This window comes from Columba livia, chromosome 23 (assembly GCF_036013475.1).
Source record: "Columba livia isolate bColLiv1 breed racing homer chromosome 23, bColLiv1.pat.W.v2, whole genome shotgun sequence".
In the NCBI taxonomy this organism is placed as follows: domain Eukaryota; kingdom Metazoa; phylum Chordata; class Aves; order Columbiformes; family Columbidae; genus Columba; species Columba livia.
The window spans coordinates 2,864,371-2,886,963 of record NC_088624.1 but is presented as its reverse complement, the minus strand read 5'-3'; the positions used below and the strand labels follow the sequence as shown (position 1 = coordinate 2,886,963).

The following is a 22,593-nucleotide window of genomic DNA, read 5'->3' as shown; positions in this document are numbered from 1 at the left end:
TGCCAAGATTCTGGGGTTCAATCTGTGTCCATGTTGCATCATTGCTGGAAGAAGCTCCTGTCACCCTGGGTCCCTCACCCCTGTGCACCTCGCAGCCAATTGATTTTTGAGATCCTCAAGTACGTCACAAATTCTTATTTTCTCCCTTTTTGTTCCATAACATTCCTTGGTGCTGGATGTGCTTTGGGTTACTTTTTTTGTTCCCCTAGTTTATTCTTTAGTAGGATGATTCCAATTTTGTTATTCTATCCATATTCCTAACCTCTCTGTGTCCCCTACTATTATTTCCTCTGCTTTCACTTGATATTTGCATTACCACCTAATTTAGTATCTTCCTGCTCATTGAATTAATGGACTGTTTACTTGCCTTAGATAAAACGGGGACTAATACCCGGCAGTACCCTAACACAGACGCTTCTCCCCTACATGACAGAAAGTCATTTATCACCAGCTTTTGTCTGTGGCCCTTGGGCCAATTTTCAGCCTGTGACGATTGCTTCTATCCAAGCTGAGGTAAATTAATTTTTTCAGTGAGATTTGCTGTGGCACCACATCAAACGCTCAGTAAAGTCCCTAGATATATTGCATCTTCCACATTACCCTTCGTCTGCTAATTTTGCAGCTTGATCAGAAAGGCTGACCGTATATGCCTGAGGTCATTCGCTCTTTACAAAGCAGGGGCTGCTTGTTGCTAAGAAGGCAATTATTGTCTGGGTGCTCATAGAGTCATTTAGTCCCTTTTTGATTTTGTTTTTAATCTGTTCTGTTATTTTATGAGGGTGACATTAAATTTGCCAGAGCATTTTTCAGCTTCACCTTGCGTTGTATTTTTAAACTTTGGTGCTACCTTTGGTTATTGCTCTCCCCGTATTTCTCAGTCCTCTGCTATAAAGAGAAGGAACGGGCAGTGGTTTGCTAAGCTTGGGAAGGCTGTTATCGTCATTCCCGCATGGTGACACGCGGATGGAGATGGGCGGGAAAGAAGCACAAACTTTTACGATGGAAAACTAACCAGCCCCACCAGGGGAAAGCAAGGCCAGACAATATCGGTATTTGAATATTCTCTTTCCCTTCATTTCTTTGATATGTGAGCTTGCTGCGGATCAAAACACTCTGAGAGGAGCAGGACAATAGTGTGGATCCTGGTGGCTTTGTGGCTCGGTTCCTCGGTTTGGTGCCGGCGTGCCCTGGTGACCAGCATCACTTTCCTCCTGGTGAGCCCCAGGCTGGGCTGTGTGAGCCGGGGCAGCGGCACAGGCCCCGATGTTGCACGAACAGCCATAAAACTGCTATAGCTCCGCTGCCTCCAGAGCCCCCGGCCCTCCTGGGCACCCCAGGATGCTAAATCTGTGGGTTCAGGCTTGGGGCAGGTGGTAGGATTTGCTCCTTTAATCTCCAGCGTCTATTTATTACAGTGGAGCTCCAGGGCATCCGAGCATGGCCTTTCTCGCCAAGACACCATAACAAATGGCTGCGCTACCTCCGCGGCACAGAGCCGGGCTTTGCGCACCACCTATCTGCACACTCCGGCGCTGGCTCTGCTGCTCCTTTTGTTGTGGTGCTGATTGAACTAGAGAGGGAGCAGGGAGGGATTTGAATGCAAAGAGTAGCTCGGGTTGAGCGTCCACACCTGCCCTCCCCTGGCCGGTTTGTCATGGGGGGGCCGCTCACCTTGTGCACAGCACCGGCACTCAGGGTAACCCTTTTCCCTTTGTTTACTCTTAGCTATTGAACCCTTTTGCAATCGCTAATTATTTTTCAATTGCCCAAGACAAATGGGAAGGTTAGGGAGGTGCCATTTCTCAGTGACTCTGCCTGTCAATGGCTGCGACCCTTTATTAATGTTGGAGCTGGTTCTGTTAGATTTTTCTTCTTGGTTTTAAAGAATAAGAGGGAAATACCTTGAATTGCAGAGGTAAAAATAATCTAAGCCTTTCACTGTCTCTGAATGCTGTCAGAAATTAGCAGGTAAGGGCACAGGTGGGGAGTTCCATCCTCTCATTGCAACTTTAATTTTAAGGTAGCAACTGCTCTCAGAGAGGGTGGAGATCCACGGTAACCTCAGCCTTGTACAAGAAGGTACAACGGTCTCGTCCCATCTCTGGAAGATGGTTCAATCCTTCTTGCAGTGATATTTTGTGGTACCCCCTCAGTACCAAAGCTGTTCTGCAGGAACTTACAGCTCTCAAGAGTCTGCGGTTCGAACAGGGAGACGGAGCAGATAAAGGATGACAAGGGGGTGATGTGACCCCAACACACCAGATGTCAGAGCTAAAGTCGGGTTAGGATCAGCCCAGTGCCCTCCAACTTTCCATTCCAGTTTGGGAGGGTGAATGCGGGTACGAATAACCCCTGTGGGCTGTGCCCGCGGATCCGGGTCTGCCGTGCCGGAAACACCAATTCTTGGCAGCTGAGTGACCTTGGCTCACAGGCCAGGTGCTCCTGGCTTGGTTTGGAGGAACAGGGGACTATGCGGCCACCCGGAGCCCAGTTCTTTGTGCTTAAATTCCCAACGCAACCACCTTGCTGGGAGTTACAGGGAACATGGGCTTCAATCTCCGTGCCAGAATTCCCATTCCCTGGCAAAGCTTTCAATGTGGGGTGGCACTTTGGGGGGCTCCGAGGCTGCTCCCCGAGCCCATGGGGTTGTCATGGGTGAAGGGCACACACCGGGCGCTTCCATGGGTGACGGTTCTCGGCAGCCTTTTGCAGAGCTGAATCTCCTGGTTCCCTATTGAATAGGGAAAAAAACAACCCAATCTGTGCTTTTCAACACGAGATGTATTTTGCAGCCCGTCTCCAGGCAGCTTGAAACCCAAAGGGCATCGCCGAATGCGCCAGCAACAAAATAGCAACTGGGGGGAGGGAACGGGAGGACAGAGGAAGATGGAAAACCTCCTATACAATAATTAGAATAAAATTGGGGTATCAAGAATACAGGGGTCAGCTTCTGTTCACACCAATATGGCTTTCACCTTGTAGAGAAAGGCCTGCACCAGGTAATTAGGTCAAGTCAATGATTATATATCTTTAAGCGAAGTGGAAGGGACTGTAATTGTGATGAAATTTGTTTGAAGAGGGAAAGCATGGGGAATTTTGTTTAAAGGTAACGAGTTCAAAGGGTAAATGAAGTTCAAGGTTCAGTTCCTGTTCACTCCTAACAAAAAAAAAAACACCCACGCACACCAAGCAGCCAATATTTCTATCAGACGAGTTGCTTTATCTTTTGGGGAAGGGAATGGGATCATATCCCTGTAGGAAAACTGGAATTAAAACAGTGACAGCTCTTTAATGGGGCTTTCTTTCTTCAGGAGCCAACACAAGGGTAAACCCTGGGTAATGGGCTTTTTTCCTCCGTGGTTTATTCTGCCCTTTGGAGCGCGGCACATGCAGCCACCTTGCATGCAAATGGGTGACATCCCGAGGAGGGCCCTGCCTGTGAAATGCAAATACCCACTTTGTGCACGGGAACTTCTCAAAGGCAGCTGGGCCACGAACGGCGGGGAAAACTGCCCGTCTTGGGGGATTTAATAGCATCTCAACCTCCCATTAATGTTTTAGGTGGAACAAAAGTGTGTTCCCATTCATGCTTCTGAAATAGTCTGATTTTCTCCCAGTAAACGTGTGAGTTCTGTTGATGCCAGTGGGTGTCCTGGGTTGATGGGAGGGCAGGAGCAACAGCATCGCTGTGTGACTGTGGAAGCCGGGCTGGCGCGGGCACTGGCCGTGGGGTGGTGGTGGTGATGATGGTGCTGGTTTTCTTTCCCTAAGGGTTTAATCATGGGACAGGAGGCTCATTCTGAGCACAAAACAATGTCGTTTGACCTCATCTTGAAAGTAAACTGCAGAAGTTTAGTGCTTCCCTCACCTGAAGGGGAACAGTACCAAAGCAGCTCCCCAGGAACCCTCTAAAACAGAGATGGGGCAACCTCCAAAGCATCACGCGTGGTCGTGAAGCTCCTGGGAACTTGGTGTGTGATCCGGCTGGATCACTCTGCTGAACCCCACTCCAAACAAACTCATCCTGCTTAACCCCACTCCAAACAGGGCCTGCCCTGCTGAACCCCACTCCAAACAACCTCATCCTGCTGAACCCCGCTCCAAACAGAGCCTAACCTGCTGAACCCCACTCCAAACGGAGCCTAACCTGCTGAACCCCGCTCCAAACAGAGCCTAACCTGCTGAACCCCACTCCAAACGGAGCCTAACCTGCTGAACCCCGCTCCAAACAGAGCCTAACCTGCTGAACCCCACTCCAAACGGAGCCTAACCTGCTGAACCCCACTCCAAACGGAGCCTAACCTGCTGAACCCCGCTCCAAACAGAGCCTAACCTGCTGAACCCCACTCCAAACAGAGCCTAACCTGCTGAACCCCGCTCCAAACAGAGCCTAACCTGCTGAACCCCGCTCCAAACAGCCTCATCCTGCTGAACCCCACTCCAAACAGAGCCTAACCTGCTGAACCCCGCTCCAAACAGCCTCATCCTGCTGAACCCCACTCCAAACAGCCTCATCCTGCTGAACCCCACTCCAAACAGCCTCATTCTGCTGAACCCCACTCCAAACAGCCTGCCCTGCTGAACCCCGCTCCAAACATTTCCACCCGGCAAAATTTAGCAGAAGTTCAAGGAACAACATTGCACCAATATTAATGACCTCGAAGGGCACGCAGAGTTCAGAGTTCACCTTCTGTTTGCACCGCTGAGCCTTTGCTCGCTTTTCCTATTGCACCCGTCCTATCTTCCCTATAAACCTGATGTCATCGATCGCTGTTAGGATCTGTTAGATGACATTTCAATCTGGTTTAGGTTTGGTGTGTGGTGTCTTTTTGTCTTTTTTTTGTGCCCGGAGAAATGCACCGTGGTTTTGTGTGGGTAATGGAGGGTGAGGGGTGGCGTTGGGGTGGCGGGTCCGCGGGGAGCAGGGTGCTCTCGTGAGCAGTTCAAGGTTCACTCTTTGTTTGCGCGCAATAAAAACTCTTCAGTTATCAGGTATTTAAACCCAAATCAGCAGTTCCATATCCGTAACCTGAGCTAAGTGTTCCTCCATCTAATGGCCGTGCGGCTGTCGTTTGCAGCGAGTTGGGTGACACTCGATTTGTACTCGGTGACGGGAACAGATGGGTCTTCATTGTGAAAACCCGCCTGTATGCAAATGTGAACGGAGTTTCACCCGCGCCCGCGCCTGACCTGACCACGCACAGGCATTTACCAGCGCTGCGCCGGGGGGGCGGCCAAGGGCGATAAAAAATGGCACTCGGATAGTACCAGCGGCAGGTCAAGTTTACCATCCGTCTTCCAGCAGGACCGAGATGGCAACACAAGTTATTTAGTTTCGGTGTTGATGTTGGTTGCAATAAGCTCCATCATTTCACCTGTTTATGAACCCAACCTCGGCCCGGTTTCTCTGCGAACGAGCAAATGAAGGCGGGCGAGCGGCTCCTTGTTTGTGCGGGTGGAGGAAGGTCCTGCTCTCTGCTGGGGCTGCTTTCGCTTTTATTCCGTCCTTCTCCTTCCCTCCTCTTTGTATTTTGAGGTTTTGTTTATTTCTTCAGAAGAAACAGAAACCCGTCTGTGCCAAAATGGGCTTTTTTATTATTTAAAAATTGAGAAAAATGATAATTGATGCCAGAATAAACAAGCAGCATTTTAGGCATCAGTTAACAGTTTTGCATGTACACAGGCGGTATACAATATATAATAAATCTTACCATTTAAATGTGCAACCCTTCATTAGAGTGAAAATATGAACAGCTGTAATCGCACATTTACGCTGGCGACAGAGAAAAATCTGGTTACAGTTGTAATTTTTCACGCTGATGAAGAACCGGGAGCAGGTTCGAGCAGCGATTCTGGAGCGGGGTGGAATTTTCCCGGTGCAGCCCCTCTGCTCGCCCCCCGCCGCCTCTCCCACCGCAGCCGGAGTGCAGCAAATTAGCGCCTTTTGCTCCCAGCAACGCTCCGCGTTTATATTATTCTCTGGCTCACCAGAAAAGGAGGTTTCTCATGGCAATCGCAGAGCCCTCCCGGCTGCGCCTCCCGCGGGACCGGCCCCCCGACCCGCGCGGATCAATGTCCCCGATGTCCCCGCGACGTTGTTGTGCGGGGACGCTGGGGCTGCTGGGGAGGACACGCTGCCTACAAATAGAGCAAAAGCTTCTTGCTGCAGTAAATCTTATTTCTCGCAACATCTCGGGAGAGGAGGGGGCCGGGGGGGGGCAAGCGCTGCCTTTGGTTTGATTTCTTTTACATGGTGGAAATGTCCGTTTTGCAGAACCGGAGCCTGAAACGCAGTAGCCGTGACCATTGCAAAGCATCTCAAAATATCCCTGTCTTGTTTTTATAGTTTATTGTTCCTTCTGTGATTTAAAAAATAATATATATATATACATATATATATATAATTTTTTAGGCAGTTGAGCCTCTGCTCAAATGATCATGAATAGAAATGAATGGCCAGAATCAGAGCTGGTATTTGTCCAGTCGGCGCTTGTCAGAACTGACAGGGATGATGAAATTAAGGCACTTTGTACATATCGAGGAATTGAGGGCTTCTCAAATGGTTTTATTCCCTCGTTTTTAGTCATTGAAAAGTGGCTAGATCATTAATTTCCTGTCCTGGAATAAGGAACTGCCTTGGCCGTGCCGAAGGTTTTGTCCGTACATTTGTAACGCGAACACCCCGCGCTGCTCTCCCGGCCCATTGCCATTTGACCTGATATTCTTACCTTAATGCGCCCAGGTCTTTATTAAACCATCACTTAGGCATTACTTGTATGGACCGCGGGTCACGGGCAAAACTCCCAGCAAAGTCACAATAATTACTAAATAAAACTGAATAAAGACTTGAGGATTTGGCCCCTTCTTTGTGACCTTGAAATTGGTCTCCGAGGAAATTCTGGCAGGTGAAGAGAATTAGATTTATATTTTGATATATGAAATTCTGGTCATCCGACTCCAACAGAAAACGGACTGTAGGTTTGTTCAAATTTATGGGGTTTACTAAAGAATTTGTAAATGATTTTTTTCATTATTTTCTGGAGGAAGAAAAACTAAGGATGGTTATTAGAAAATTATTGGTCGTCTGAAAGCGTAATTCTCAACACTGAAAGCACCCTAAGAGACACTGGTTTAAAAGAAAAACAAAAGAAGTGAAAACACCTTTATTTTAAGTAATTTGATTCTATTAAATGCTGCCTTACCAAAATGCACTTAACAGCTTGCTGGTGATCTGCCTGATTAAAGGGGCTTTTTATAGGTCATGCTATTTTATTTAAAAACCATAAATTCTTGGGAAACTGGAAGGTGTGGATGTACTTAGTACAGACGAGCGTCCTTCGGAAAATAACTGATGTTCGTCCCGAGTGCAGCGGGTTCTCACTATTGCCCAGGACCCGAGCACCCGTTAGGGTGGGACTGTTCTCGTTAAACGACTTACAGAACCAGGCTGGCTGATGCTCCCGATGTGTTTCCAGCACGCCCGATGTTGTGATTTCAGCCTCACGCCGCTGGTCCCAGCCCCTCCCTGGGGGTCGCGGGGACCCGGCCCAGCCCGGGCAGCAGCAGCTTTTAGTGCCTGTGGGGCTGGGGGGTCAGATCCAGCCCCCCAGGAAAGGGGCAGCCTGCAGTCCCTGCCGTCCCTACAGTCCTTACAGTCTCTGCCTCGCTCTTCTTTCCCCCCATCTTGCCTCTTTTTTTACTCCCCCTAAAAAACCCACCTTAGGTGAGTTAATCAGGGAAAAACAAATTATTTGACTGTTTTTTTTTTCTGCTGTGCAGCCACAGGAAACCTTTTCTTTCCAGCATTTTTATTTTTAAATAATATTCCATCTTATTATCCTCCAACCTACCCCCTTTTAATTATTTCTGTAAAGCAGCAAAAGGCAGTTATGGGGTAGTTTTGTGTGCAGACTTGGGTAGCACTGATGCTCAGCTGTAGTGGGGGCTCTTGGGTACCACCGCTCGTGGTCCTGCTGCAGTTCGGGAACCGGGGAAGGGGACCGGGAGCTGTGAAGGGGTCCGGGGAGGGGACCAGGAGCCCGGGAAGGGGATCAGGAGCCGGGAAGGGGTCCGGGGAGGGGACCAGGAGCCCGGGAAGGGAATCAGGAGCAGGGAAGGGGTCTGGGGAGGGGACCAGGAGCCGGGGAAGGGGATCAGGAGCTGGGAAGGGGATCAGGAGCCGGGAAGGGGATCAGGAGCTGGGAAGGGGATCAGGAGCCGGGAAGGGGATCAGGAGCCGGGAAGGGGATCAGGAGCTGGGAAGGGGATCAGGAGCCGGAAAGGGGTCTGGGGAGGGGATCAAGAGCTGGGAAGGGGATCAGGAACCGGGAAGGGGTCCGGGGAAGGGGATCAAGAGCCGGAAAGGGGATCAGGAGCCGGGAAGGGGTCCGGGGAAGGGGATCAGGAGCCGGGAAGGGGATCAGGAGCTGGGAAGGGGTCCGGGGAGGGGACCAGGAGCCGGGGAAGGGGACCAGGAGCCATCTCGTGGCCACGAGCCGCAGCCGCCCCGCTCGGCTCCGAGGGTGGGACCTCAAGGAAGAGGCGAAAACGGGGGGGGGGAACCACGTTCAAATATAAATCAAACCCATCAGTCACCCGGAATCCGGAGAAAGTGGCACAGGATATAAATAGAGGCTATAACTGCGGTGACAAGCAGGGCTGCAGTTGTAAATACTCATTATCTTTCTTAATATGACACCGTGTGGATTGGGAGAGCTCAGGAAATTACAAAGGGGGGAAAAAGAATTAAAAGCGGGAGAAGGGGAATCTAGCATTTTTAAACATAAAACCTCTGCCCTGCTTTTCTGTAAGACGATATGTATTTCTATATATTATTAATATATATTAACTTAGCACCCAGTCTCCTCCCCAAAGCTGAGCGAGAGCCCCAAAGACATCTGTTTGCATACATTGTGTGTCAGGCAACATCAGATCTGAATAGAATTTATCTAAATTTTATATGCATGGCTTGATGTAAATTGAAATAAATTGTACAGCATACTCTGCGTGGACATATTGGTTTTTCCTTCGCTGCTTGAACTTTTAACCTCGGGGTTTGAGCCGGTCACACGCTGACCCGTCTGAACTCTGCTGGTAGAGCCAAGTCTGGAGGGGTGACCTTGCAGCCATGGCAACCCCAGAGCCAGGCCGGGCCCGGCCCCCCCGGCCTTCACACCCGAGAAACTGCTGCTATTTCCAGCGCTCCATCTCGGGCACTTCTTGCAAACATGCACAAAAGTTGGGGTTTTACCCCCTTCCCCCAGCTTGCCCTGAAAAGCTGGTCTGTGCTTGTGCAGGACCGCGGGGACGGGGGCGGTGCTGGGCGGCAGGATGGGTCCTGCCGCTTCCCTCCTCTCCAGCGGGCCTCGGTTTCTCCAGAAGTCCCATGGCAATGATTTTTTGGGGCTTATTTATTATTTTTTAACAGCTTTGAGCGGCGCAGGCGATGAACGTTGGGTAGTTGTTCTGCGGTGGTTGTTGCTGCCGTCCCTGGCCCATGGGGGAGCAGCGGTTCCTCAGCACTCTGGTGCGAGCGCAGCTGCGATGGGACCTCTGCGCTGATGGGCGGTTTGGTGGCTGGTAGCTCAGCATCCTGGTGGATTTTGGAGACCGACATTCAACCGCAGCTTGTCGTGCTGAGGAGGGTCCGATTGCTGGTTTTGTGGTGCTGACAAAGTGAATATTACCTGGAAGGACAATCTCTCCGCGTTCAGGTGTTTCCCTTGGTCCCTCTGATGAGCCCCAATCTCCGTGTGTCCCAGCAGAGATCTTGATTCAGCGTTTTGGAACTTGAGAAATGCCAACATTTGCTGTTGAAATTATTTTGAAAAGAATTATGTGGTCTCTTCCTCTCTAAGCTCCAGAACAGAACATGATTTGCCATCAGTACCACACGCTAAGCATGTGCTTAATTGCTTTCCCGAGTTTGGGTGTCCAAAGGGCCTGACTGCAACTTCCAAAGACCTCGGGACAGCTGTGAAAATACTCACTTGCTCCGAACAATGAAAATACAAATACTAATGGCATTATCCACCCGGCCAAAGGCCTTGGGGCTAGTGCTGAGCGGGCTCACGGGAGGTTTGGTGGCCGCGGTGACGTGGGGCAGCCCCCCCAGCCCTGGGGGTGCCGGGGAACGGGACCCGGCTCTCTGTGCGGCTCTTGGGATGGAGCAAATGGGACCAAGATGTTCTGGAGCTCCTAGGATGGGAATTCAGGAGCAGAGTGTCTGTCGTTACTTTTTACATGATTCTGCATCACCTGCTGAGAATCTCTTTGCATCTTCCTTCTGCATCACATTCGTTCACCTGTGGACACGGTGCCATAAGGTTTTAAAGCTTCACAGTGTCTGAAATACACTGGGGACCTCGGGTGGAAGGTGCCATAGCAGATTCAGGCTTTATTTACTTCTTTTCCCCACCTGGGCCACATTGTGAAGTTCCAGTGGTGTGTGGTGTCTTCCAGACAACAGAACTTACTGATAATTTATTTAATATATGTGGCATTAAAAAAAAAATCCCTGCTTCTAGCTAACTGAGAGTAAGTCATATTTCATCATTACAAAGCAATAAGCAGGCTATAGATCCCTGTTTATGGCCTATTTTATCAGTATGACTTCGTTGTCTTATTTTTAGAAATTGTTGTTATAACCCTATTATTATAACTTAATAGATATAGGGCTGTAACCATAATGTAAAACAACTTTTGCAGATCAGCCGCAATCAGCGTGAGTGAGACCTTTTGGAGGCAGGGAGCACAGCGAGGGGCTGCCGGTCCCTGGCTGGGGTTTGTCACCGCGTGGGGCCGGCAGAGCCGCTGCAAATGCACAGCGTATACCAAACCGGGAATAAAATGAACCAAAGCCCATAACGGCCCCGCGATATTGGTTGATCTCGTATCTGTTGCAAACAAAACCGTAGCCGTGGCATGCAGAAAAGCACAAGCGTGCCCAGTGAGGCACAGGGGCCTCGAGGTTTCTGTAGGAAAAGTGGGATGCAAGAAAATCGGGAGCAGCGTTGTGTGAATGCGGGTGGCTCCCAGAGCCCCTGCCTGTTGGTTCTTGTCCTTTACCTTTACAGCTGGAGATACGACAGCTGAGAAAAAAGCAGCAGGCATAGAACCAACCCAGCAATTAACGTTATAGCTCCACATTGGTAAAATTTGGTTTTTAAAGTTATTTGCTTTGCCCAATGTATTTTTAATGCACTGAAATGTCATAATACGGGCATAACGATGCTAGGAAGCTATTGTAAAGCTGGCTGGGATGTGGATTGTAAAGTGCCAGGACTGTGCTGCGAAAACTCACTTTGTAGACTGTTGACACCAAGAAAATCCTTTTCTGCTTCCATCTCAGCGGGCTCGACGTCTGAAATGTGCTCTTAGCAAGGGCTGGAGCGCTGGGAACGTGACGCCCTTCTGACAAGTGTCGGACCACGTTAGACTCTTTCTCCTGTGCACAAGTGTCGCTGCCTCTGGTTTGTGAGAAGAGACGCTGTGCTGGGAGGATCTGGTTTCGGGAGATCCTCAAGGTCAAGAGGAGGATGCTGAAGGTGGGATCTGTCTCCAGAGTGCGACAGCGTGTTACTGAGGCTCCCCGGGCATTTCTTTTGATACCTTGCCTACTTTCAGCTCGATATTCCATTGTCAAGGGGCTGGAGGTTTGGGGGTTGCTCAGCAAGCTGGAATACAGCAGTTGTACTCTGGAATACACCCCAGCTCACTCTTCCCAGAGGGTCCTGGGAAAACCCAGTAAAACTGGGTATTCAGAGGCCATAGAATGAGAGGTTTGGGCAGCGGGCCTTTCGAGTCTTGCAAATAACGGTTGGTGTGGCAGCGGGTGGGACGGTGGGTCTGGCGGCCCAAGCACAAAACACGCTGGTCCTGGCACCGTGCGGGTAGGACATGAATTAGGATTCTGTCCTTATTGTCAGCGTGGGGATGGGGGAGCGGGGCGGGGGGAGGGAGCCGGAGCTCTGCATCATTTTCTGTGCTGTTTGCAAACCCCTCTGAATAGTGAAAAACAATGCGATTAATTTTCTCTAGCGCAATCATGCATAGATTTAATAAGCATCCAAAGGTAGGATCCATCTGTAAAGTACGCACTGCATGCTAAATTACTTCTCTTCTGCAATTTTTTTTTCTTTCCAAACCTTAATTAATTGAAGAAAAAAAAATTGTTTATTAAAGTGGGAACAGGCTAGGCTCTGTCTCTGCATCTCTGGTTCAAAAGTTCATACAATTCCCTGAAGGCTCATCTGCGTGTGTGTGTTTGCAATTGGGTGTGTGTGCGCACATCTCTCTCACTCCCAGACTCACTTGCTCTTTGCTAAGAGACAGATGCCCAGAAAGGTGCTGTACTTTAAACAAAGGTTACTTTTCTTTTTTAATCTTCCCCTGGAAGAATCCTAACTCGGTAGCGCCCTTCCTCCCCTGCCCCCTGCTTGTCCTTTATCCCCTTTGGCTCAGGAAAGTAAAGACACTTCCAGCTAAGAGCTTAAAACAGCATAAGTGAATAACCAGGGGTGAGGGATGGAGGACGGGAAGTGGATTCCACAGGTGGATCCGTGATTGGAAGCGCCCATGGGTGTGTGAGAGTGAGAAGCAAACGGGGAGGTCCTGGGGCTGGAGCAGGGCCTGGGGTGTGGGGCGCAAACCCCCACGGGGAGCAGAGCTGGGCTGGGTGAGGACAGCGGGAGGGAACGGTGCACAACTGCCATCCCTGGCATCTCTGCTCCCTGCTGCCCGGTCCCACCATCCCTGGCATCTCTGCTCACTGCTGCCCGGTCCCACCATCCCTGGCATCTCTGCTCACTGCTGCCCGGTCCCGCCATCCCTGGCATCTCTGCTCACTGCTGCCCGGTCCTGCCATCCCTGGCATCTCTGCTCACTGCTGCCCGGTCCCACCATCCCTGGCATCTCTGCTCACTGCTGCCCGGTCCCGCCATCCCTGGCATCTCTGCTCACTGCTGCCCGGTCCCGCCATCCCTGGCATCTCTGCTCACTGCTGCCCGGTCCCACCATCCCTGGCATCTCTGCTCGCTGCTGCCCGGTCCCCGGTCCCTGCTGCCTCTCTGGCTCCCGCTGCCCCGCTGCCCACCCTGGTCCGCGTGGCCTCCCCAGGCGCCGTGTCCAGTGCAGCCGGTTCTGCTGGCTCAGCTCCTTGTGCCTTCCCAAACTGCTCCTGCAGCCGCCGTTCTGCAAGGTCACCCTGTGCCAGCCACCCTGCCGCCCTCTCGCTTCTCCACACCTCCATTTGCCATCCTTTCCCCACGTCTTCTCTGTCTTGTTCCCTTGCAGGGGTGGAGCACTGTGGGCTGTGGAGCTTGGTCTGGGCTGGTTCGCTCTGCCCCGTGAGAGCTGGGGGCGCTGGGCTGGTCCAGCTGACGTGCAAAGTGCCATCACAAGGTGCAGCCCCTGAGCACCCATCCCAACGCCCGTGTCTGCTCTCTGCACCGCCGGTACTACCACGGTACCACCAAACCCTTGTGCTCAGGACAAAAGCTCCGTCCCCCCTCGGACCCCGGGCAGGGTGCAGGTTGGAGGTGGGTAGAGCTCAGGGAGTCCCAGCACTGGAGGAGGTGACGGCTGCAGGGACTTGGGGACACGAAGGCTGGGAGGGGAAAACCAAAAGAAGATGCAGAGCTGATGTCGGGAGGAGGAGAAGGCCCCTCAGGCCGGCTGTGTGATGGCGGCACAGGTGGAAGGGGTGGTGGACCCATCCCCTGCTGTATCGGGTCCCCGAGCAGGTCGGGTGCTCACGGGCTCTTCCCAACGCAGCAGCGGCTGCCGCAGCTTCTCCAGCTCCGCCACGGGGACGAGGGCCCTTCCCAGAAGAGTGGGGGCTCCACCAGCTTCCCGTAACCCCGGTGACAGTTTCAGATGAAGCCACTAAAGTGCTCCGTATATTTCGACTGTAAACAGAAAGCAAATACACTTTATTTTTTTTTAAATAGCTATATCCAGCCATGTGGGTGAAGTAGCACAAACGGTTTACCCAATGCAGTTAAATTTATGCTCAGTCAGAAGAGATTTTTCAGGTTTGGATTTCCACGTCTGATCTGTTTCAAGTTCTGTTTATCGTGGGAGCCCTTTAATTTGAAATAATGGCACGATTTTTATTTTATTATTTTCATGTTGACAGTTGGCCAAGGACTCAGAACCACACACCACAGATGGCAAGTGTAATGTTGTCTTGGATTAGACAAGTCCTCCAAAATAAAAACTGCAGCTGGATTTTATAAGCCACCTGGATGAGTGATTTGAGAGCAGAGGAATGGACTATTCCACTTTTCCAATAAATTGAAAAGAATTTGCAAAATAATTGCCACCTGGGTAGCAGAATTGAGCTGTACATATGTCTGTGCTCAGTAGCATCTTTATAACCGTTCACTCGAAATCCCCCTCAAACTGGTGCTGAGTTCCCCTGAAAACCAGGCGCTCACTGCAGTCCCAAGCATTCCAAAACCCGTGAGATTTTGTATTTAAATGCTCTTTCCTCCCTCGGATTCAAGTTTCCTGCTCTTTCCCACAAACAAGGGGACGAGGAATTTGGGAGGAGTGTGAACTGAAAGTTGAGAATCTCCTGCGATTGTATTACTCCAGTTGTTGGGATTCCTGGAATATTCCAAATACAACATCTCCAAAAAATTCACAAGAGTTCCTTGTCCTGTCTGGAAAGGTCACACATCCAGCAGCGGAGGAAACGCAGCGGTTTGCCCTTGGAAACCTCCAGCAAAATCTTCAAGGGTCTGAAGAATGTGGAGCTGAGGAGCGGAGTGGCATGGGAAGAGACGGGAATTGTTTTTCTTAATTTTAATTAGCGGTTGGAATGACGACACCGCACTGCGTGAACACGGTGGGCACCTTGGATGTGCACAATACACTCAGGACCTGCCGCTCTCACCCCAAATCTCTTCTAAAGAGAGACCCCGTTTGGTGCCGCTGCCGCGTCCCCCCGGGAGGGACGTGGCCAGACCCCCGTTAACGTCCCCTCCTGTCCCCCAGCAGCTTGTGGGGACCAACCTCCCTCCACCGCCGGGTCAGGGCCGAGCCGGCGGGGCTGGAAATGGCTGGTGAGGAAAAGGGGGTGGTGGGAGAAGGGGGAAACCTGTGGCGGCCGGTGGCTGTAATCAGCCGGCTGCTGTCTATTCCTCAGAATAATAGCGCAGCGATGGAGTCGGGGTTCAACCAGAGGTTATCTTTCCCAGGTACCATCTCGCCCAACGAGAATTTGATTTTTTTCTATAGGACTTTACTCCATTAGATTAATGAAATTTCAATGAGAGCCTGGCGCCCCCTGAAGCTTTGTTAACAAAACAAATGGGGATTCTGGAGGTGTGACAGCTTGCGAGGAGAGTTACGAGAAGGTGAATACATCCTCGCAATCCACTCAGCCTGCAACACATTGATCTCTATTTAAAGCACCAATCGGATTTTTGTTAATTATAAATGATTGATCTGCCGTTTTCCCCACTCCCGTCCGTGTGCTCCCCCCTCCCCGAACCCCCCCCACTTGTAACTTCTTTGCATGCTGCATGTGGAGCGGTTTTGTTTCAGAGACAGCCCTGGAAGGCAAATTGCAGCAGCACCCAATGGCAGTGCTCTGTCTTTACTGTTGCTGTCAGCACTTTCATTGCAAACCCCACGTTTTTCATGGTTTATCAGCTGAACGGTAAAATTAACTCCACGCCGGGTGTATTTTACAGGTTAAAAAAAAATTCTTCCGAAACAAACTAAGGTGCAGTAATTAAAGTCGGGAAAATACGTTTGGCTTCTTCCAGGTTCCGAGTTGAAAGCTGTAGGAGCTGGGAAATTGAGCCACCATTCTTAAATCACCATCTAAAGCTGAGGTTTTACGGGGGTCACGGCGACGTGTGATCCCAGCCCGGCTGGAAATGGGGGTCCAGCCCACTCTGGGTTCAGCCCTGGAGGTGATGGGCGACGTCTCCTTTGGCTCTGGTTTCATTCCGGTAAAGTTGCTCCGGATTTGAGCAAAGCCCAGGAAAGCAGACCCGACTCTGACCGCTTCTACAATACATTTATCTGACTACTAACGCTTTCAAAAAGCTGCGGGGTTCTTGGTTCGCCCCAGAGCTGCCCAGTGTGATGCTCAGGAGTGGTGGAAGTGCTCCCCAGGGCTCCCCAGTGCTCCCCAGGGCTCTCTAGGGCTCCCCAGTGCGCACCAGGACTGACCAGGGCTCCCCAGGGCTCCCCAGTGCTCACCAGGGCTCCCCAGTGCTCCCCAGGGCTCTCCAGTGCTCCCCAGGGCTCTCCAGTGCTCACCAGGGCTCACCAGTGCTCACCAGGGCTCCCCAGTGCTCCCCAGGGCTCTCCAGTGCTCACCAGGGCTCACCAGGGCTCTCCAGGGCTCCCCAGGGCTCCCCAGGGCTCTCCAGGGCTCCCCAGGGCTCCCCAGTGCTCCCCAGGGCTCTCCAGTGCTCACCAGGGCTCACCAGGGCTCTCCAGGGCTCCCCAGGGCTCCCCAGGGCTCTCCAGGGCTCCCCAGTGCTCCCCAGTGCTCCCCAGGGCTCTCCAGTGCTCCCCAGGGCTCCCCAGGGCTCTCCAGGGCTCCCCAGTGCTCACCAGGGCTCCCCAGTGCTCCCCAGTGCTCCCCAGGGCTCTCCAGGGCTCCCCAGGGCTCCCCAGTGCTCCCCAGTGCTCCCCAGGGCTCTCCAGGGCTCTCCAGGGCTCCCCAGTGCTCACCAGGGCTTCCCAGTGCTCCCCAGTGCTCCCCAGTGCTCCCCAGGGCTCTCCAGGGCTCTCCAGGGCTCCCCAGTGCTCCCCAGGGCTTCCCAGTGCTCCCCAGTGCTCCCCAGGGCTCTCCAGGGCTCTCCAGGGCTCTCCAGGGCTCCCCAGGGCTCCCTGGTGGCCCAGGAGCTGCGTGGTCCTTCAGAGCTGCTCTGGTACCTCCCCAGAGACCATAAGAAACTTCTGCAGCTTTACAAATCCAGCTGATCTTTTGAGGAGCTGGTTCCAGTTCCAGGACGCTACAAGTGTGGGGAATTGTTCATCTCCAAATCACCCCTGTTAATGGTTTTTATTTCTGCCATGGCTTTCTGGGGTTGATTGCTGGGAGTGAGGAGGAGGATGGTTGTGGTTCACGTTCTCTTTTCTCTGCTGGTTCCTTCTAAGGATGAGGCTGAATGTGCAAGAACCCTTGGAAGGCACCACCATCTGAGCCAGGACCTGCTTTATGCCCAAGTCCTTGGGTTCCTGTTAGGGTCAGTCTGGTGAGCTGTGGGGTTTGCTTGACTCTTCTCAGCTGCTTTAAAAACCAAAACCAAACCAGCCAAACCAACCCCCAATGACAAGAAGAGGAGAAGTGATGCTGCTGTGGCCTTTATTCTGGAGGATCTGTCCCAAACCCTGTTGCCTCCCCACACCTCGCGATGCTCGGTGTCTGCAGAGCTTGACAAAACCCACCACCCCAAACAGCGAGTGGCACAACTCGGCTTTACAAAAGATGGACGAAAAATGAATAACTTGAATTAATGTGGCAACATTTACCATAACACTGATATAGATGGTGGAAGGTGTCATTAAAGATGTCCCCCATGAGATACTTAGTGGAGGAGAGTCTAAATGAAACGTGCTGGGTTTATTACCAATGCCCAGGTAACGATTGCAGTGAGTGCGCTGGTTTGGGTTCCTCGTGTTTCCCGGGGGCTCCGCGCAGGGTCCTGTCCAGGAGCAGCTCCGGGTTCAGCTCCACCAGCTCCATTCCAGGGCCGGGTGATGTGTCCAGCTTGAGGAAAAGACATCCAAAGTGTTTGACATTTATTTCTGTAATTAGGAACTAAATTCTGCCTCTACTGATGATGATAAAAAGGTATTTAATGGTCTGCTCTCCCTCAGAAGGCAGCAGAGGAGCTTTTTAAAGGGCTCCAGAAATCAAAAGGAAAAAGAAATACGTGTATTCTGCAAAAATGTGCTCCAGCTGTCTCAGATGTTTCGGTATCGAGCTCTGATCAGCACCGATGTCGGCAAACAGATGATTGTGCTGAATTACCAGATATCTGGGATTTCAAATGTAAAACCGAGTTGATTTTAAAAGATATTTAATTCTTTTCCTGTTGTCTTTTTGAATAGCCTAACTAATGATTTTCATTAGCGGGGTTGTAATTTATGTGATCCCAGTGGGCTCTACCAAGGTTAAATAATTTAAAGAAATAAAACCCTGATCTGATGTAATATAGCTAATGAAGTATATTAGATACTTTGTGCCGGTGCCGTGTGAAATAGATCTCTGAAGCAAAACAGCAGACACAAATCTCAACATAAATATCCAAATGCAGCAAGATGCTGCAAATTTTTAAAGATATGCCATAAACCGAGATGAACGCAGGGACGCGGGCCCCGTTCTCCTGAATTACAAAGGGATATCATGGGATTGCAAGCGACGCTCACATAAATAAAAAATCAATTCTTAATGATGAGGCAGGCTTGTTTTAGCGCATTACCCAGGTTAAATGGGAGCACGCGGAAACAGCGAGTCCTATAAGGCTGGCGGGATCATTGTGTATTAATATGATTTAGAGCGCTGCGCACCGCCATGGAATAATTGTTGTGCTATCTCTGCAGGCAGCTGGCGGCGGAACCAGCGCCGCGCTCCCAGGTGTTCTGCACCCCAACCCGATCCTGCCCCCGCTCTGCTGAGGGGACGCGTTTGCCAGCTCGGCCCCAACTTAGTCCCTCTCTCTCGTTTGGTTGGGTTTGGGTTTAATTGAAACCCATTTTTTTTAATTAAAAATAAATAATCTCTGCTACAAACGCTTCCTAGAAAACTTCGGGAGCGTGGATTTTGCCCGTGTCGGGTAGCGCGGTGAATACAGACACAACTCGCTGCTGCCTGGGTTTGTTTCACACATTTACGGTGACAGATGTTTGAAAAGTCCTTTCAGCTGAAGAGCTTTGGACTTTTTTCCTTCCTTCCTTCCTTTACAAAAATAATAGAGGTGAACGTTCGAAAACGCAGGGAATTGAATACTAAGAAATCAGGACTTAAAATCATCAGTTAATATTAGTAACAGCGAATTTAAGCTAGCCGGGTTAGACTTTGCATTGAGTGGCTTTTGTTTTAATATATTGTAACATTGCTGATTTGTTTTTTCTTCTGGGCTTTTGAAACACACGGTGCTTTACAGACGGGGTCGTGAAGGAGTGATTTTATTTCTCTTTATTCTTTATCTCCTGTCACCCTCTTTCTGTGCCCCAAACCGTTTGGCCGTGGTGTCTGAGAACAGCAGCTCTGGGGTGACCCAATATTGCCCGGCGCACCGTGCGGGTGTTTCACACCTTTCCATGTTTGCTACAGGCACAAAACATTGACATTCAGCTGCTGAGCTCTGCTCTGGGTATGTAACTCCGCTATTCCTGGTTCAGCTGAAACACCCGTATTTATTATAACTGTTGTATTTATCATAAGTGTCCTCAGGACACCTGTGGCAGGGAGCGGGTGTCCCGTGTACACAGGACGTACGTGCTCCATGCACCCACAGGGTGTATTTTATTCTTCTGGAAGGCGGGTTGTGAGGAAGGAGCCGCTTCCCTGGCGGTTCATCTATGATCAATACAGTCTGGAGCGCAGCGCGGGGAGCTGGCGCTGCCCGCTCCGGCCACATCTCCATCGGCGCTCTGTGCGCGTCCCTGTTTGCCTGGGCTGTGCAGATGTTGGGTCCGCAGCGGCTGTGCCGGGCGGTGCTGCCGAGCGGCGCGGCTGCCGAGCGGCGTTGCTGCCGAGCGCGGTGACCCTGGGCAGCGGGGCCATTGTTCCCGGCTGGAGCGGCTGTCAGGGTGAAATATGAGCAGAGCCGCCGCTTCCCTGGCGGAGGGGAACAGGAAAAAACAACGGCAGCCTGGGAGGAAAGCGAAGCCCCTTTTAAAAATACTGTTTACATCTTTGCTTACTTGTAGATCATTTTTTCCCTGCGTGTCTGAGAAGGTTTTGTTGAATCCCATCCTTCGGCTGAAGGGCGGAAGAAAAATCCCGGCGCTCAGGAAGGGCTGTTGTTGTTTTTTCTCCTTTCTTTAGAGAAGGGAGCGGTTCTTAGGGATCTCTTAAAGATGCTTGTGTGTGCTCCGCAATGAGCTCCTACTTAGCACTAATTCATTCCCTCCTCCCAGTATTTCTCTTCATTAGATGAACAGATCCTCAGCTGTTGTAAATTGTCATAACTTCATTATGGGGCTTGGGCAATCGACACCAGCTGAAGATGTGCCTGGGAGAGCTTTGCCCGGAGGGGAAGGCACAATTCTGCGTGTGGCACTTTGACCCTGGCGTTACAGATGGCCCGGGTGCCTGGGACGTGTCACCCCGTTTGCCTCGTATGTCACCGAACTTCAGCAGGGGGACACGACGAAAGGCGTTCGCTCTTCACTTTGAATTTCCAAGTGTTTTCCCTTTTGTTTCGCTATCACCAGAGGATGTTTTGTCTCTTATCCTGGTGTTTAAAGAAAAGGAGCTTGTGGTAAAGTGGTTTTGAGGGTGATGGTTAGAGGAAGACAAGAGTGTTGTGACCCCGCTGCCTTGGCGTGGGGGTAAACTGAGGCACGGAGCAGCCCGACCAGGGACACGGAGCCAAAGCAAACTGCTCCCTGCTCTGAGCTGCTCCTCAAGTTCTAGTATTTCACCCTTTGTAACTTCCACCTCTTTAACAGGATTATCTGGGTTGTTCTTTTAATTGCACGTTGAAGGTGTTTAATAAGGCGTTTTCTCCCCCAGCACAGCCTGGTCCTCCTCAGCAGAGCAGCTCCGAGTTCTGCGGCCTCAATTGCAGCAAAATATTTAAGCATATGCTTAAAGCAGCCTTAACTTAACAAATTAAGTCAACGGGGCTTAACCATGTGTGTAAGTACTTTTTGAATGGGGATTGTCTTTTTAAAGAGTCGGAGCCTCCGTGTATTAAAGCTCCGTCTGCACGCTCCGTCCCGCCCTGACAGACACACGGCCCGTTCCGCGAGGCGCTGGTACCACCACACCGCACCTTGTACCCACACGAACCAGATCCGTTCTGCTCTAACCACACTCACTTTAGAACTATGTGCTAAGATAATTATTGTAATCCAGCTCGGACAAATCACAGCGGGGGTTAGAGCTCCAAAAAGCCGTTTCTGGACGGAAGTTTCTCCCGGGCCAGGTTTCCCTGACAGATGAGATGCGTGTGAAATGAGACCCCGTGTCTGTTGGGAAGGCGGCAGCGGCTCCGCAGCAGCTCCCAGCCCATGGCTGCGGGAGCCCGGGAAAACGTGCCGAAAGAAGCAGCAGGTTTCTGTTTTAAACCTTCCAAAGGCAAGATAGAGCAATCGTTTAAACAATTCTCTCTTGGTCTTTCTATTTTTCCTAAACCCATCAGTCCAAAGCCCCGAAATAGTTTTGTTTGGTTTGAAGTCTCTCCAAAGCATTTGTGCCATTCAGCCGCTTGACTCTTCCGCACGCCTCCCCCTTTCGCTCTGATTACACCTCTCCGTGTGCTCAAGGGGAGGAAACTACTGTTAATTTCAATGAAATTAACTTACATTGTTGTTTTGTTGCTCAGTAATAATTTTTACGGGGTGCCCCAGGGGCCGCTCTGTTCCCCGCTAGAAGATGTCACCGTCTCTGGGATACAGTATTGCTGTTCAGCTTGGCTTCTCATTTCTGTTGCCTGGAGCTGTGCTGCTCTCAGGAAACCGCATCATATAAATCGAGGCATCTCTGGGCATTGTATACGCATATATAATTTATCTTTTTTTTTTTTTTTTTAAATATTTTATGTATACTTTTAAAAGCTGCGCGTTGCTATTGTATTTTTCTCACCTCCAATTATTTCTGGAGGTGCCCAAGGGCCAAATTGAACCTGGCTTTGCTCTGCAGCCGGGCTGCAGCGAGCAGGGTTGCGCCGGTACCGCCGAGCAGAGAATTCGCCCCACAATGGCCATTTAGCTACGGAACAGCGTGGGTTATTTTCCAGAGGAACTTGGCAACGTTGCACGACAGTGTTGAGCGAGGGAGGAAAAAGATGCTTGGTGGCGGTGGACAGGACCTAGAAGAGGATCCGAGCGCAGCATCTGGCCTAGCAACGGATTCTGCGTGCGCAAATTATCTTTATGTCTCTGTCCCCACCTGCAAAATGAGGTTCATTATCTTCTGTTTAAAATATAATCTCCTCTGAATACAGACAGCCTTTTTCAACGTGTACATAAAACACCCTGCGTGATAGGGCCCTGATCTCTGCAGGGACCGCTCCTTCCATACTGATGTTATTTATATATGGGAGTTTTTATAAGACATTTGAAGGACTCTGGAGAATAACCGTCCTTTTGTGCGACACCTGATATTGCATTTTCTGTCACGCAGCATGGTGACAGTCCCAGGGTTCCCGTGGGCAGCACGGCAGAGCCACCAAGGTCTCTGCTTCGGCTCCGCAGGGAACAGTCCTGTCAGCAGGAACGGAGCAAATCCTCCCAGAGCGATTCAGCCAGGGTGCGGGTGAGAGGCGGCGTTGGACAACCCTGAGCGGACACGTCTGATTGAGCGAGCGCCCGGCCAGACGTCTGAACGCGATTTCTAAATGCCTTCGTCTCCAGGGGTGCTGTTCCCGGGTGCTCCTAAATCAGCGT

At 51.0% G+C, this 22,593-nt stretch overlaps 1 protein-coding gene across 2 annotated transcripts in view; it reads left to right on the top strand.

Annotated features, from left to right (window-relative positions):
* SKAP1 (src kinase associated phosphoprotein 1) overlaps positions 1-22,593 on the top strand; it is a 127,825-nt gene that overhangs the window by 32,952 nt on the left and 72,280 nt on the right. The window lies entirely within an intron of this gene.